Source organism: Podarcis bocagei (assembly GCF_964188305.1).
Source record: "Podarcis bocagei genome assembly, chromosome: 6".
Lineage (NCBI taxonomy): Eukaryota > Metazoa > Chordata > Lepidosauria > Squamata > Lacertidae > Podarcis > Podarcis bocagei.
Window position 1 is genome coordinate 61,960,616 of NC_138130.1, and position 16,346 is coordinate 61,976,961.

At 41.8% G+C, this 16,346-nt stretch overlaps 1 protein-coding gene and 1 pseudogene across 1 annotated transcript; both read right to left on the reverse strand.

The window, feature by feature from the left end:
* LOC308590039 (uncharacterized protein) overlaps positions 1-16,346 on the reverse strand; it is a 277,805-nt gene that overhangs the window by 139,373 nt on the left and 122,086 nt on the right.
* LOC308589826 (histone chaperone asf1b-B pseudogene) lies at positions 12,004-13,497 on the reverse strand (annotated as a pseudogene). Its single transcript has one exon. The product of its transcript is annotated as a histone chaperone asf1b-B pseudogene (transcript).

The window sequence follows — 16,346 nt, forward strand, 5'->3', positions numbered from 1 at the left end:
CGGAGAAGGGCTTTTCTCCGCACCGCAAGCCTTCAGGACAGGTACGGGAACAGAGGGGAAGGCGCGCAGCGCTTTCCCTCTGTTCCCGGGGCTTGCGTGGGAGGAGGGTTTTTCCTCCCCACCGCCAACATTCAGAACAGCATTCTGAATGTTGGCGGTGGGAAGGAAAACCCTCCTCCCACCCCAAGTCTTCAGGAAAGCCATCCGAAGCTGGGCGGCGGGAGGTGTCCCCGCCCCCCCCGCCCGGCATCGGAACGCCTCCTCCCGCCGCCCGGCATCTGAACGAAGCACCGATGCCGGGCGGGGGGGGAACACCTCCTCCCGCCGCCCGGCATCGGAGCTTCGTTCCGATGCCGGGCGGCGGGAGGAGGTGTTCCCCCCCGGCATCGGAGCTTCGTTCAGATGCCGGGCGGCGGGAGGAGGCGTTCCCCCCCCGCCCGGCATCGGAGCTTCGTTGCGATGCCGGGCGGCGGGAGGAGGCGTTCCCCCCCCGCCCGGCATCGGAGCTTCGTTGCGATGCCGGGCGGAGGGAGGAGGCGTTCCCCCCCCGCCCGGCATCGGAGCTTCGTTGCGATGCCGGGCGGAGGGAGGAGGCGTTCCCCCCCCGCCCGGCATCGGAGCTTCGTTGCGATGCCGGGCGGCGGGAGGAGGCGTCCCCCCCCGCCCGGCATCGGAGCTTCGTTGCGATGCCGGGCGGCGGGAGGAGGCGTTCCCCCCCCCCCGCCCGGCATCGGAGCTTCGTTGCGATGCCGGGCGGCGGGAGGAGGCGTTCCCCTCCCCCGCCCGGCATCGGAGCTTCGTTGCGATGCCGGGCGGCGGGAGGAGGCGTTCCCCCCCGCCCGGCATCGGAGCTTCGTTCCGATGCCGGGCGGCGGGAGGAGGTCGCGCTTCCCCGCTGTCCCGGAGATTTCCCTATGGGCTGTCGTCTTGCGAAGCAAGCCCATAGGGAAATTCGTTTTGCGAAGCGCCTCCAAAACGGAAAACCCTTTCGTCTAGCGGGTTTTCCGTCTTGCGAGGCGTTCGTCTTGCGGGGTACCACTGTACTAGCAATAATAGTTGGTGTCCTGTTGATGGGAAACAATTAACTTCACATGTTCATGACAGGATTCATTTTCTGTATTGCATTTTTTTGTGATTAATAAATCTAACCCAAATGTCTGATGAGCTGAGCTCCTATTTTTAAAAAATTAAACATGATAGATACTAATTTCTGTGCTTGCATAGATAATGAATACCATGAACCCTGCATTGAAGCAGTAGTCAAGGGAGATTTTACAGTCACTTTTCTGTCACTGACTGTGCATTATTACCCTACTTCAGTTGTTCATTGATTACCTTAATTTTGTAATAAAAGGTTTTATATACCAGATTCGATTAGATCGTTTTGGTTTAGGATACCTCAGATATATCAAAGTATAATTATAAGGTAAAACTGAAAATGATGATTTTGTGCCTTTGAAAAGATTTGCTGCATATTTCTCCAGTCTGTTGGCTATGTAGTTTTTTGCGCCTTTTCTCTTAAAGTTACTTAATGTTTCACAGAAGTTGTGAGCTACTCATGCTGTAGCAGTATTATAAATGTATGAATACTTGATAAATATGAATTCTGGTTTAATTTATGAGTGGAAAGGCCAGTGTGGGACCTTGATATAAATGACACATGAATAACCAAGGTCGAAAACCATATATATATTTTTCTGAGTAGAGCTTAAAATAATAACTCATTATTAGCCTAGTTAAAGGTCAGAATGAACGTCAAGTGTTGAAAGTAGGAAATAAACAGTAAACTTAAGTGTTAACACAAAACTTGAAGCAATGAATAGGTCAGTGAGCATGTTCAGCATTTCATATGGCGTTCAAGTTTGTGTGCAGTTCTATGAAGTTCCATTAGTCCAGTTAAGAGCCATGTAGTGTGTGTTTAGTAAATATTAAAAAATCACATCTATGTGTATCTCTCTAATGCACTCAGAAACATGTCTATACAGCAATCAGGCCATGAGTATGTCTGACCAATTTGATATTGAACTTTCTACAATCAACGAACCCTTTCCAAATTAACTTTTCTCTGGTAAAAATTCAGTAGTGAAAAACAAACCGTCTTTCAATAAAGTTCATAGTCTTCTCATTGAGGACCTCAGATTAGTCTACAGGGATCTGCAGTTTCCCCAGAACTATTTGAAATCCAACTGTCTAGCTCAGTATTGTCCACTCTGTTGGAAACCAACCATCTAGGATATCAGGCAGAGGTTTTCCACAGCACTGTCAGCTATACACTTTTTTTAAAAAATAGGATCATCACAGATGGTCATGGGGACTTTTTACACACAAAGCATTTGCTGAACAACTGAGCTGTGGTTTTCCCAGGGTTTTTATTTTGAAAGCCTAACTATATATACCCTTGAATAAATTTTTGAGAGTAACTGAAAGAATTACAAATCTTTTCCAGTTTTGTCATTGCTATCAGAGATTGAGTACTACCTGCTTACTCACCCCAAAATCAAGTAGGTCTATTGACCTGTTCAGGATGATCACATGAAAAACCACCATGAGTCTTCAGAGTGTTCTACCTATATAACTCAACTTCATTCTTTTTTCAAGGGTCCACTCCCCCTCCCTCCCTCCCACAGCTTCCGCTCCCCCAAGGAAAAAACAAAACAAAATATTACCATGTGAATATTTGGTGAAACCATCAGTAACAAATGCTGCAATGGGTCATGGTGTTTGACTTCGAGTCCAATTACACTGGCATGAAATTGTGTATGTGATTTGCCAGTGAAAAGAGACTCATTGGGTCCTCTGCCACCACTGGAAATCTTCCTCTCCCCTAAGGCAAGTATTATTATTTTTTGCCCTTAGGGAAAGGAACTGGCAGAGATAACGGAGAAGAGGAAAGAAGTTCTATTTCACATTTGGCCCTCTGTGAAAGGGAGCTGGACCCATCCAAAAAAAAACCTGAAGTCCATCAATTTGAGTAGAGAGTGTTTCACATTTTTAAAGCCCCCACATTTAATTCATCTGATCTCCTCGTGCATGGTGAATGACCACAAGAACTACTTGCCATTAGCACACAAATTCTAGCCCAAGTTAAATCATTAACATTTCAGTGATAGAATTAAGCACATGTTTTCCACTTCCTGGCTGAAACATTTTGCCTAGATTTTGCCAAGGAGCCATAAAATACATGGTGAACATACTCATATTTTTATATAGAAATAAGACAGATACTATATGGACATGTATCCACAGCGATGACCAAAGGAGGAATGACTACTGGGAGGAGCACAGAGAGATTGCCATGGTACCCTTGCATCAGCACAACTGGATGCTTTCACCTGCCCCAGCTACAACAATACATGTCTCTCCTGTATTGGGCTGTACAGCTGTAGCAGGTGCTGTTAACTCTCCAACAGTTTGACTTCACCCCCGATGGCTCACTCTTCCATTGTCCCCCAAGACAGATGAATGCCAACCATATCTTCTTTAATTCCTTCTGCTCTGTATAATTCTTTGGTATTTTTCTTTCCCTCAACCATTTCATTCTATGTTTCTACCCACCTCTATGTCTGTCTTTGCAAGTGTGATGTGTGGTAATGATTTTGAATAAATCTGTATAAAATACAAATGAATTTGAGGATACAAACTCCATAACTCCCTAATGACATAATCCTTTTAGGTTAGACAACAAAGGCACCCTCCATCTACTCCAGGGTTTCCATCACGACTGAGCTGAATCAGTGATAAATTAAGGCTGCCAAGTTTTCTGGGACATGAAACATTCAAAGAAGCTATGCAAAACTTGACAAGCAAGCATAGAAGCAAGCACTGTGAAAAATCACTCCTATCCTAGCATGTAGATGAGCCTGTAGTTCATAGCACTATGGGAAGGGGGAATAAACACATGGTAATGATATTTCTGTGAGTGAATGTACACAGAGCAAAGGCTGGTTTCTGTCAGAACGTTTTTGTTTATGTAATTCATAATCTTATAAACAAGCGTTGTGATCTAGCCAGGGGCAGCCAGTCTGAAAGGGCTTTCTGGACCTGGAATAGTTTCACCACCAGCAGCACAAAAAACAGATGGGATGGGATTATCTACATCAACCCCAAAACTAGTCCCTAGGTGTTGCATTTGGCAGCACATCTACTACTCTTAAAATGCCCCCCTTCCCCAAATGTGTCTGTCAATAGATCAACACCACTGTATGTCCTGTTAATCACTACTTTCTGCTAAAAATAATGTAATAATCAGCAGCTCCAGAAGACATTTTGTTAAACTCCTAACATAATTATAGCAAATTCGGCTACCAACATTTTCATCACGTACATGATGAATTTGGACCAGGTTGTACTGTCACTGTAGGACAAAGTTCTGGGAAGAGTCTAATAGTAGGTAGCCCTCCCCACTCTCTTTTATGCAACTGTGGGATTATTAAATAGTTAAATAATAACAGATTTCCCAGCAGAGTCATGGCACTAAAACAGATTTTAGGGCTAAGTCCTTTGTGACTCCAAGCACAAATGAAGTCTTGATTGGGAGGCAGTATTCCTTACTTTTTTACATAGCTCACCTACCTAAAAAAATGCTTTGTCCCATTTGTGTCCTGCGCTCGATTTTTTTCCTGGTGCTGCTACTGTTTTTGGGATTTCTTGGCATCAGTCAAACTGCTAAAACCTGTATAAGAGAACATAACATACATAAGTTGATATGTAGACATAAAACCTGAATAATTAAAATTGTCTTTCCAATGTATACTTTTAAAATTGTATCTCCAATATATGTTGTGTAACACCATAGTCAACACAATTTTCTTTGATGCTGTTTAGTGGTGTCAAATATTCTAACACTGTTAAGCTTCTTGGACCCTAAAAACATGAATTTCCCAGTGGTGTTCATGAATCTTATATACATGACCAGCTGTCTCTATTTACGAGACCATTCCTAGCATGAAGGCAGAGGTCAAAATTAAATTTTCATACAGAGGTACACTATGCCCACATGGTAGTAAATTGACCTAATGTGATCATAAAATGCTTAAAGTGCTCGTATAAATCTTTAGATGCTCAAATTAATTTCAGGCTGCACTGCACACACTTGCATCTACCTATCTGCTGTGTACCTGGGTTTTTTTTTAAAAAATATTTCTTTCCATGACATAATAAATGCCACAAAATAACCCTGAAGCACCTAGCCAGCAGCATAAATCATGATATCTTTGTAAAAGGAAAGTATAATTACAGCAAAATAACAGTTCAAAACTGCTTACAATTTACTTCTTGCCTTTGACAAATAGTAGAGAAAATAATTGCCTAAAGACAAAGTATAACATTGATTTAGATGACTTGTTATACATATATTGTGTAAGCTGTGGAAACAGTGCTATTTTCAAAGGAAACCATTCACAGTGCTGACACATTAATTTGTTTAAGTTTATAAGAGTGCCCATTTATAATTCTCCACTTTGTTCTTCTTCAGAATCCCTTTGAGATACCTCTGATGTTTCCCCCTCCTAAAGAATGCTACGTCTCATCAAGCCATATTTAAATGCTACTTCCTATTTTTATCACATGTGCATTTTAATATCATGCCTTTTTGATGAAAATATGGGAAAATTTGATTCATCAAACAATAACCTTAATTCCTGTTATCCAGCTACTGCTTCTTATGTGGTTTTTTTAGTTGTGACAGTTCTTTGTTTCTAGATCAAGCTACTTGCCCACCAAATGCTTTGGACTGCATGAATTCCACACAGCACCATGATGCACTGCAGTCAGCATTTTAGCTATGTAATATCATGGCTGCTGAATGTTTCAGGAATTCGTTTATTATTATTGCTTATTTGCATAGCAGTCAACTGGACAATATCACAGCAACTGGAATAAACTTTAATTTCTATAAAGAAAGAAGCCTTTCCTTCCTCTAGTGGTACAAGTGGGCAGTATAAGACAGTAACAGTGTTCTGACAAAACATAACATCTACTTTCCTGACTGTATATTCTCAGTTCAAAAATTCATCACATAGAAGAAAGGACTTCTTCATATGCATATAATGCATAATTAACTTCTGGAATTCAGTGTCACAAAATATACTGGCACTGAAGGCTTTAAAAATGGATTATATGAGCTCATGGATGAGTTCAAACCTATGTGATAGTTAAATGAACATTCCATCCTCTGATTCCAGCACTATCTAATTCAATAAATATGCCGTCAGGCTACTGGAACTGCTACTTTACCTAAAAAATGTTATTTCATCCATTAGCAGTACAATACTCACACATATCTAGGTGAGCCTTGGCCAGCTCAGACATACGCCATACAGATAATGGTCCTGACCCAGTGGTGGCTTGCAGATTCAAGGGTTCTAATGCTGACACAGAACTCCTCTTCTTGCAAGTGTACCTTTATTTATTTTGATGAAGAGGACAATTATGATCAATAATGTGCCATCCATATGCATGGAGCTTTACAGAATTCAGATCCCTACCTAAAATTTGACCCAGGAGAAAATGACAGAAGAAAAGAGAAGTGGAAGCACTGGTAAACAGAAGAAGTTACAGGAAGGCATGGGAACTAAGGTAGTTTGCCTTAACTATTGGCTTCACCTAAACTCAAATCCCCCCGGCCTAATATCCCTAGTGCTGCAAGATTGTCACAAGAGTGCCTGGACTAAAATTGTCTATCAAAAACTTCACCGCAACAGCTACTCACTTTGTGTTTTAGTAAAGCAAACAGTCTGATTTGTCAGCACCTAAATGATATCAGGCATCAGAACTTGGCCACAATAAGGAAATTTTGCCCATGGTATGACTATTTTCCACCTTCCCATTTCAACCCTCTGGCACTCTATCTGCATAATCTAGCAATTCTAAAATATAGACGTGCTTTTACTCTTGCAAGATTGAATGTATTGCTCTTGGCTGTACTTGAAGGACGATTACAACAGATTCCACATGAAAAACGCTTATGTCCCTGTGGAGATGGTAGTACCAAATGGGTGGCGCAAGCCCTTCTGGCTTGCAATTTTTATAAAGACTTGAGGAATGAGATTATCACCCCTCTTTTATTGTGCATTCTGGGTAGCCCAACCACTGCCACAGTGTCCTTTCTCTTGGCAGATCAAGATGAGCAGGTGACAGCAAACGTTGCAAGGTTTTTAGCTGGGGCAATCAGAATAGGATCCACTATTTGACTATTGATTCAAAACCCTAAAATGTATTTTATAAAATTGACTTTTTATTTCTATTCTTTGTATATAGTATTGTGGTTTTAGTGCTATGACAGATGGCTGACGCAAATAAAGATTCATTCATTCATTCATTCATTCATTCATTCAATCATTCATTCATTCAAGGTGGTTTGGCCAAAGGCTTCATGGAAAACATGGATTCTAACAAGGATTATGAAGGAAGGAAAAGAGGTGAAAAAGGAGTCTATAGAAGTGAACAGGGAAGCCTGCATGCACAGGATCACCAAGTCCACACTGAAGCCAACAAAGAGCTATGGTTTGGGATAATGCAGTAAATTTACTAAAGGTACAGTGGTACCTTGGTTTTCAAGCGTAATCCGTTCCAGAACACTGTTCGAGTTCCAAAACTTTCAAAAATCAAAAACTCAGTATGGAAGCCTCAAAACGGAAAACTCAATACGGAAGCCATGTTTCTGGTTCGACTTCCGAGGCGCGTTTGAAAACCAAAGCAGTTTTACGGCATCCAAAGACCGAAATGTTCAGGAACAGAGATGTTCAAAAACTGAGGTACCACTGTATTTTGGTATTTTCCACTTTCTCCTTTATGGCGAAACCTAATATAAAAATATAATACTATTAAATAGTCATAACCAAAGGATTCATTTTATACACACACACACGGGGAAAAATGAGTTGAGGAATCATAATCTCAATTTTAATTAGACAAAAAAATGGTAAGTTGCAAAATACCTCATTATTTCCGTGGGATGTTTCACCTGCTGTTGCTACCATTATGAAGGCAGTGGGGCAGGCAGGGAGTGGGGGTAGAATTGGTGATGAAAGGAAGGAGGGAAATCTATGTGAGGTATGAGTTTATTCTATATATTTTTGAAAGATTGTCAGTTGTCAATACAGAATATGTTTTGAACTTTTGCTGTGAGTTAAATGTTATTTGCTCAATAAGTCAGCATTTCCATGTTGTCTTTCCTTACTAACATTTCACTACATATTTATTTACCTATTCTCTCTAATTCTTTGGACCTGTCTAGGTGTATGCAGATCTTTTGGCGAATGCATGAGATGCCAAGAGGAAGAGTTGGTTGTAAAGCAGCATTTTCTCAAATGTACACACTCTAATACTCTGTTCCAGCCTCTGCTTTTGCTGAGGGAGAAGCGCACCACTGCTGCTCTGCTGCTACCCTCTCTCTCCCTTGCCAGTCATACCTCCCCTTGATGCACCTGAGTGGGGAACTGCATCAGATGGCTAGCCACAGCACTGCATCACATTCAACCCATTTGTGTTTACTTACTGCATCACGTCCAACCCATTTGTGTTTACAGCCTTGATGCACCAAGAAGGCTCACATCAGCTATCTCAAACTCCTCATGGACATTCATTTTGGAGAATTAACACACTGTAGTTAGTGCATTACTGCCACTGTTTCAATGTGGCATTGTAGAATGTTATACTTAATGAGCACTTCCTGCTGTAATGGCATAATGGTGACTCTCAGCGCTTTGGAATAGTAATCTAATGTCAGCACAGATGACAAGGCACTCATGAGTCTATGCATATGGCATAGACAAATTAGCAGAGCTAGGTCACTAGATAGTCAACATGTACAATAGTATATGTACTGTGTCACAATGGGAAGGGAAAATGGACGTACTAGTTCCTTGTTAGCTTCTGCAAACTACTAAATCCAATGTGTGCACACACCTTTTAGGCATATAGACTAAGAATTTCAGGATTCATCAACAGGAGCCATTAAGAATTAGGGCAGCTCTGAAATACCACATCCTTTCTTTTGCATAAGCACACCCAGAATGCCATGTCTGGGTGTCAGATGCTAGACTCTAAGGAAATATTTTGAATATTCTTATATTCCTATAGTTTTAAACGGTGCGTTTTTCTGGGGGTATGCAGGGGTACACATACCCCAAAGTATTTTGTGAATCTAAGTTTGGCCTCATTAAGGGGCAGTATTTCAACATGGGTAGGAAAATAAGAGTACACCTAAACATTTTTTAAAGAAAAGAGCACTGGTTTTAAACAAATATGATATGTATGTTTGTGCATGACAAATAGTCATGGCATAGGCTCCTAGCTTGCACTTGATTTTGCAAAATAAAAAAATTCCTTCCAGTAGCACCTTAGAGACCAACTAAGCTTGTTATTGGTATAAGCTTTAGTGTGCTTGCACACTTCTTCAGATACCTGATTTTGCAGGTCATGGGAGTTAACATGGATTCAGAGTATTGGGGATTTTGTTGTCGATACCAGTATAAATACTGGTGAATCTATAATTGACTCAGAAGTGATACAGCAGAGGCACCTCTCAGGGTGTTCAGTAGTCCATTTATACTATTGTAAAGGAACATTTGGCTTCCTTGACTACACTCCTAACAGAATCATGATCTATGAATAATGTTTTCTTTTCAGTAACATGAAAAGAGCAGGTATAGCATAGTAAAAAAGAACAGTGAACAGCAGAACCATGACCAAGCCATTCCCTGTGTCTGCTGAACAGCCTCACTCTTGAAAGAACAATTTTGCAGCCTGCCAGTGAGCTTTTGCCAGAGTATGTCTGACGAACCAAGAAACACATTCTCTGACATGTAAAAAATTATTGATTCTGCCAGTATACTCAATCAATTTCAGCACGCAAGACAGACCACAAGATTCAGTACATACATGGAGGAACCACGAAGACTCTTCCTTTTGGATATAATGGAATTAAAATGATTTTATGCATAGTTAAAATGTTTGCTTATACAGAAAGGTAATAGTGTATAAACTATGTGAAATGCATGCTAAGAAATAATATAAAAGCTTTATTAAAACTGAAACATATTGCTAGACAAGGTGGCATTTCTATTTTCTTGAACAATAGAAAAACTGTGTATATCTAAATGTGACTTAAGTGCTTTGAGAAATTGCTTTTAAAACAAACAGTGTATTGATATATTTTCCTGTCAATTGAAATGGAATCAATTGTAACTTTGCTGATAGGGAGGCATTGTGGTACAACCGTTCCTTTTTTTAAAAAGGTTTTAAAATACAAAAGCCATTCATAAATATAAAACAGTTATGACTATGTTAGTCTCTTGACCTAACACACTGATAGTCATATATTAGATTGTTCCAATGCTTTAATGAACATATAATTTTACATTTGAGTAGGGATGGAACAGAAATTCATTTCAGATTGCATTTTTATGTGGATCTACCTAATCTGCACTTCTTTCTGAATTTTGTGATGCAGTTTTACAATCCAAATATATGTACAAAAATGCAATGTGTACAAGCACCAGTCCAGCTGGAGCATTTGATGCGCATGGAATGAGAGGCCCCTTTTTCATGCCACTTCCCTCTGGCCAGTGTGAGCTGTGTGTTTGCAAGCTGAATTCAGAGGAGAAATGTGGCAGATAAAAATAAGGGTATTGAGTCAAAGTACTGCTCATGACACAATTATTAGCTATAGACAAACTTTCATCACAATAACCAGGTCCACCAGAGCCAAAGGCAGACAATGGGTTCCTCTTCTAATGTCCAATACTCCCACAAGATTAAAATCCCAGAATACTGTGCATTAAATTATTATTAATAATAATAATAATAATAATAATAATAATAATAATAATAATAATAATAATAATAATTTAATAATAATTTATTATTTGTACCCTGCCCATCTGGCTGGGCTTCCCCAGCCACTCTGGGTGGCTTCCACAGAAACCAAAAAACACTAAAATATCATACATTAAAAGCTTCCCTGAATAGGGCCGCCTTAAGATGTCTTCTGAATGTCAGGTAGTTGTCCATCACCTTGACATCCGATGGGAGGGCATTCCACAGGGCGGGCGCCACCACCGAAAAGGCCCTCTGCCTGGTTCCCTGTAACTTTGCTTCTCGCAATGAGGGAACCGCCAGAAGGCCCTCGGCGCTGGACCTCAGTGTCTGGGCAGAACGATGCAAAAAGTTGCAAAAAGGCTATTCCTGTGTAAAGGTAAAGGGTAAAGGGACCCCTGACCATTAGGTCCAGTCGCAGACAACTCATCTTGCTTTATTGGCTGAGGGAGCCGGCGTACAGCTTCCAGGTCATGTGGCCAGCATGACTAAGCCGCTTCTGGTAAACCAGAGCAGCGCACGGAAACGCTGTTTACCTTCCTGCTGGAGCGGTACTGCTAGGTTGGCAGGAGCAGGGACCAAGCAACAGGAGCTCACCCCATTGCGGGGATTTGAACCGCCAATCTTCTGATTGGCAAGTTCTAGGCTCTGTGGTTTAACCCACAGCGCCACCCGTGTCCTGTGTACATGCTCATAACTCCAGACCTTCCAAGTGTCCCTCTTTTCTAGGGACGTCCCTGATTTAGAAAAGCCGTCCCAGTTTCTGATTTGATCCCAGAATGTCCCACTTTTCCTTAAGATGTCCCTATTTTCATTGGAGAAATGTTGTAGAGTATGGTAGGATGTCCCTATTTTTGTTGGAGAGTATGTTGGAGAAATGTTGGAGAGTATGGAGTTATTCAACCCCCAAGCTATCTGAAGATAATCCTAACATCCCACCAGATGTCAAAGAGAAAAACAACTACCAGACTTTTAGAAGACATCTGAAGGCAGGCCTGTTTAGGGAAGCTTTTAATGTTTGATGAACTACTGTATTTTAATATTTTGTTTGAAGCTGCCCAGTGTGGCTGGGGAAACCAGCCAGATGGGTGGGATGAAAATAAATTGTTTATTATTATTATTATTATTATTATTATTATTATTATTATTATTATTAGGGAAGGTTGGCATTTTTGGTTTTTTAACATTCCAAAAAGTTTTATTGGTCAGACATACAATGCAAAAATGTTTTAAACACCTATATGCTGTGTTCATCTCTAAAATACCAAGGAGAGAAATAGAGAGATCAAGTATCAGGGCAGGTAATAACAGAAAAGAAGGGTGTGCGACTAGAGGCAGGCCAGAAAAAACAACAACCATGCAGGCCTTTTGAAGAAAGACATGTTTCCTCTGTGGATGGATTTGTAAACTTAGCCACTGTCTAAAGGAGTTGATGCAATTCCTGCTCACTGTGGCCTTGGGCAGATTTTGGGTCAGTGGTAGAAAGAAGGCCAACTGGTGCAAGCTAAAAGAGGGAGCTCTCAAAAGCAGTGCTGGGACTCTTGTGCAAATAGGTAAATTGTACAGCTTAAATCTCATCATCCATTACCTTTTACTAAGCACGGATTGTAAAATTGGGACAGGCTTATCAACTCCTGAGAGGCATCAAGACCTGACTGCAATTGCTAGCTATTCTGCCAGCAGCAACTCATCAAGACTTAGCTGTGTTGCAACAGAAAACTGAAAAGAAGGCACCCACTATGCTAGATTGCCAGCAAATGGGTGCTCAAAATAACAAGGAAGCTTCCATTGCTCAGACTTCTGGAGACCTGGAACAAAGGAGGGAAACACAGGGTTCTTCTTTATGCAGCTAGACTAGGTTTCTGTCAAGGGTCAGAGGATCCAAGCAGCAATGAAGAAATACTATGACAGAACAGAGCAGTAGATCTGTTACAAACCCCAACACGAAAAGGACTCTGAATTGTCAATCACCATAGACATATCAGTTGCTTCATTATCCCAAATCCCTCCTACATCTCCCACAAAAACTTGTCAGCTGCTCTTCACTGTGCAAGGTCCTCAACATTCTTGTGTTTGGATCACATACAGTCCATTGAATTCTCTGGTTGCAGACCCATGGAATGGAGCAAGCCTTTGATGTAGGCACAGCTAGGAGGCAGGAAGCTATCAGGTTCTGGGTCTACATTTTCAATATTGTCCATCTGGTCTCTAGGACCATCCCAATTGATGTGGAAATGGGTGACTCTGAGGTCGAATGCCAAGATATTCCTCTGTAGCTGGGAGAAGTCTGGCTTGAGGGGTGGGTGTTCTCTTAGCTCAGGATCCATATATTCATTGTTGACACAGTATCCAATGCGGATGAATTCTTGGCCCAGATAGGTACAAGTGATAAGTATTACTGTAGCTCCCACAGCATCACTCTCAGGGATTAGACCAGGGTTGGGGGCATTGGCTTCAAATACAAACATATGCCTCCCAGCTGGAACAGGTCCCACCAGCACTGAGTCAAGAACTTGGTCATATTCCTCACTCTCTGCAGAGCCCACATAGATGATCTTCAAATTGTGAGGCAACGCCTCCCCACACTCAAATTACACCTGGAAGCAGAGGAGGTGGCCGGGTTCTCCAGCAACGAAACTCCCAGGACAGACACCCGCGCCATGACAGATCTCTTTTCTCTCCCCCCCCCCGCCTGCCTGCTTCCTTCTCCCTCCATAGGGAAGGTTTTTTAAATGTTTAATGTTATGTTTTTATATATGTTGGAAGCTGCCCAGAGTGGCTATGGGGGAACCCAGTAAGATGTGTGGGGTATAAACAGTAAAATTATCATTATGGAATGTGACATCCCTGTTTTCATTGGAGAGATGTTGGAGGGTATGTAACTCATAACATTTACTGGCTTACTGTCTGGAGAAGCAGGAGGGTGAGGGGTGAGACTACAGCCACAGAACTTTTCTCAATTTGGGCACAACCCGCTATTAGTGTGGAAAGAAAACCCTGCACATTCTAATGACAGTGACATGTGACCAAAAGTGCAAACAATCAGCTATCAACCTACGCTTTAAAATGTTGGATCAAACAGCAACTACACCACTGTAAGTGGTAAGTGCAGAAAGGCCCCAATCAGGGCTTTTTTTCCAGCAGGAACTCGCCAGGACTCAGTTCTGGCACCTCTCAGATGGGCACCACTGCCATTATGAGAGAACAAGGGAGGGGTTCATGGCGAGTTCCGGCACCTCTTTTTCTAGAAAAATAGCACTGGCCCTAATATACAAAACTGCAGTATATTACAAAGGAACATAGCTCAGTAACAGAACACCAACCACAATCAGAAGGTCCCAGGTTTAGAGACTTAGGAAAAATAGATCAGATGTATTTAAAATAAACATCAAGAAGTGTTATTTTATTTTAAGAAAATGGATGGCTTTGTAGGTCTCTTGCCCCAAGGTGTTAGTCCAGCATTTTCAAACATTCCTTAGGATATATTTCATCAAATCCTAGAGTCCTGCAAATCCTTTGGAAATCCTTTAGAGGATGTAGTTATTTATTTCTTTGAGAAATATCATAACTTCTGGAATCAAACCCTAAGAGCTTTCTGTTCAGAAAACAGATAATATTTGGAGAAGATATTTTGTAAATCTGCAGGGTCTGGATGCACAAACACATAAGCAATGGTCCAGTCTTTCATATACAGTGGTGCCTCGCAAGACGAAATTAATTCGTTCCGCAAGTCTCTTCGTCTTGCGGTTTTTTTGTCTTGCGATGCACGGTTTCCAATAGGAATGCATTGAAAATCAATTAATGCGTTCCTAGGGAAACCGCCTTCAGACCAGGTCCCCGGACCTCTTCTGAAGGCTGGGGGGGGGGGACAAGGGCTTTTCTTCCCACCCCCAGCATTTTAAAAAACCCTGGGACAGCGGAGGAATTCTCCGCTGTCCAGGCAATCTTAAAATGCTGGCGGGCGGCATTTTAAAATCGCCCCGGGACAGCGGAGGACTTCTCCGCTGTCCGGGGCGATTTAAAAGCCCCTGGGAAGGCAGGCAGGGGGGACAAAGACTTTTGCCCCCCGCCAGCCTTCAGAAGGTGTTCCCGCCCCCCGCCCCGCTTCGGAGCACTGTTCCGAAGCGGGGCGGTGGGGGAAGGTGTTCCCGCCCCCCCGCCCCGCTTCGGAGCACCGGGAGAAGCGATCTCCCCGCAGCCCCTTGCTTCAAAAGAGGTCCGGGGGCAGCGGGAAGCGCTTCCCGCTGCCCCCGGACCTCTTTTGAAGCAAGGGGCGGTGGGGAGAAGCGATCTCCCCGCCGCCCCTTGCTTCAAAAGAGAAGACCCGCTGTCCCCGAGGCAAGCTTCGTTTTGCAAAGCAAGCCCATAGGGAAATTCGTCTTGCGAGGCAACTCGAAAACGAAAAAACCTTTCGTTTTGCGAGTTTTTTGTCTCGCGAGGCGTTCGTCTTGCGGGGTACCACTGTATCTTCAACCCTGCCCAGTCTTAGTGCTGAGGACATACCTAGATGGAGATCCTTTCTTTTATACTCCAGAGCATTTTTCTGTATTGTAGCAAAGGCTAGAGTTGGTCCACCTGATGTTGACTATGCTAAATCCTTCCTCTTGAGTCCAGTTCCTCAGTGGCTGGGAGAAGAGATATGATAGACCTTGAGTACCAGGGAGATTTTTTAAATCCTCAATTTTCTTTTTTACACTGTAAATTAAATTGAAAGTCTCTTGTCAACACAAAATGGAGCATTTTATGTTCTCATTAAAGAAAGTAAATTAATAAACATAGTCATGCTTTGAGTACACATTAGTTCTAAAGAGTATAACCTAGTCTGTATCCAGCCTGGTTCCTTCTGAACATTTCTGATTTACTGTTCCTTTCTGAATATAGTTATTCATTCACACACACCCCCAAAGTGTGAGACGTAACGTAACATATCATATGGTACAAAAGTCAGAGACTTTGCCAGCATCATGCTTTCCCCAGAACCTTTAAGTGTGTTTTCACCCTGGAGGTTTGAACAAAACTTTGGAGCTTTTGTGCCACATACAAATGTTGTCGATAAAACACATAGGAATCTTAAACTAATGTAGATTGTAACCAGTACATGTTTTCCATTTGCATTGTTTCACAGGCTTCACATGACATCCAATCACATTTTTTGTAACATTACATTTCATAACCATTCCATTTATTTATTTTTATATGCCAGCCTTTATCCAGGGATCACAGGGCAGTTTACAGTATAAAAACACTAAGATAAATACATTTATTTGGAAATGAAATAGCATTAATGTAATCCATGTGCAGATCGCTGAACTAAAGGATGGTATAGCAGTGTTAAATTTGAATGTTAAAAACTACAAGTGCTTTTGAAAGTTTTCTCTAATGCAGCACAGTTTGCCAATGCATTAAGGGTGATACTAGTAATATCTAAGATATTCAAATTACTCAAAATACAATAAGACAAGTGAAAAAATTGGATTAATTTGAATTAGTTGGTGAAACTCACCTGATAAATGTGCCCTGATTACCAT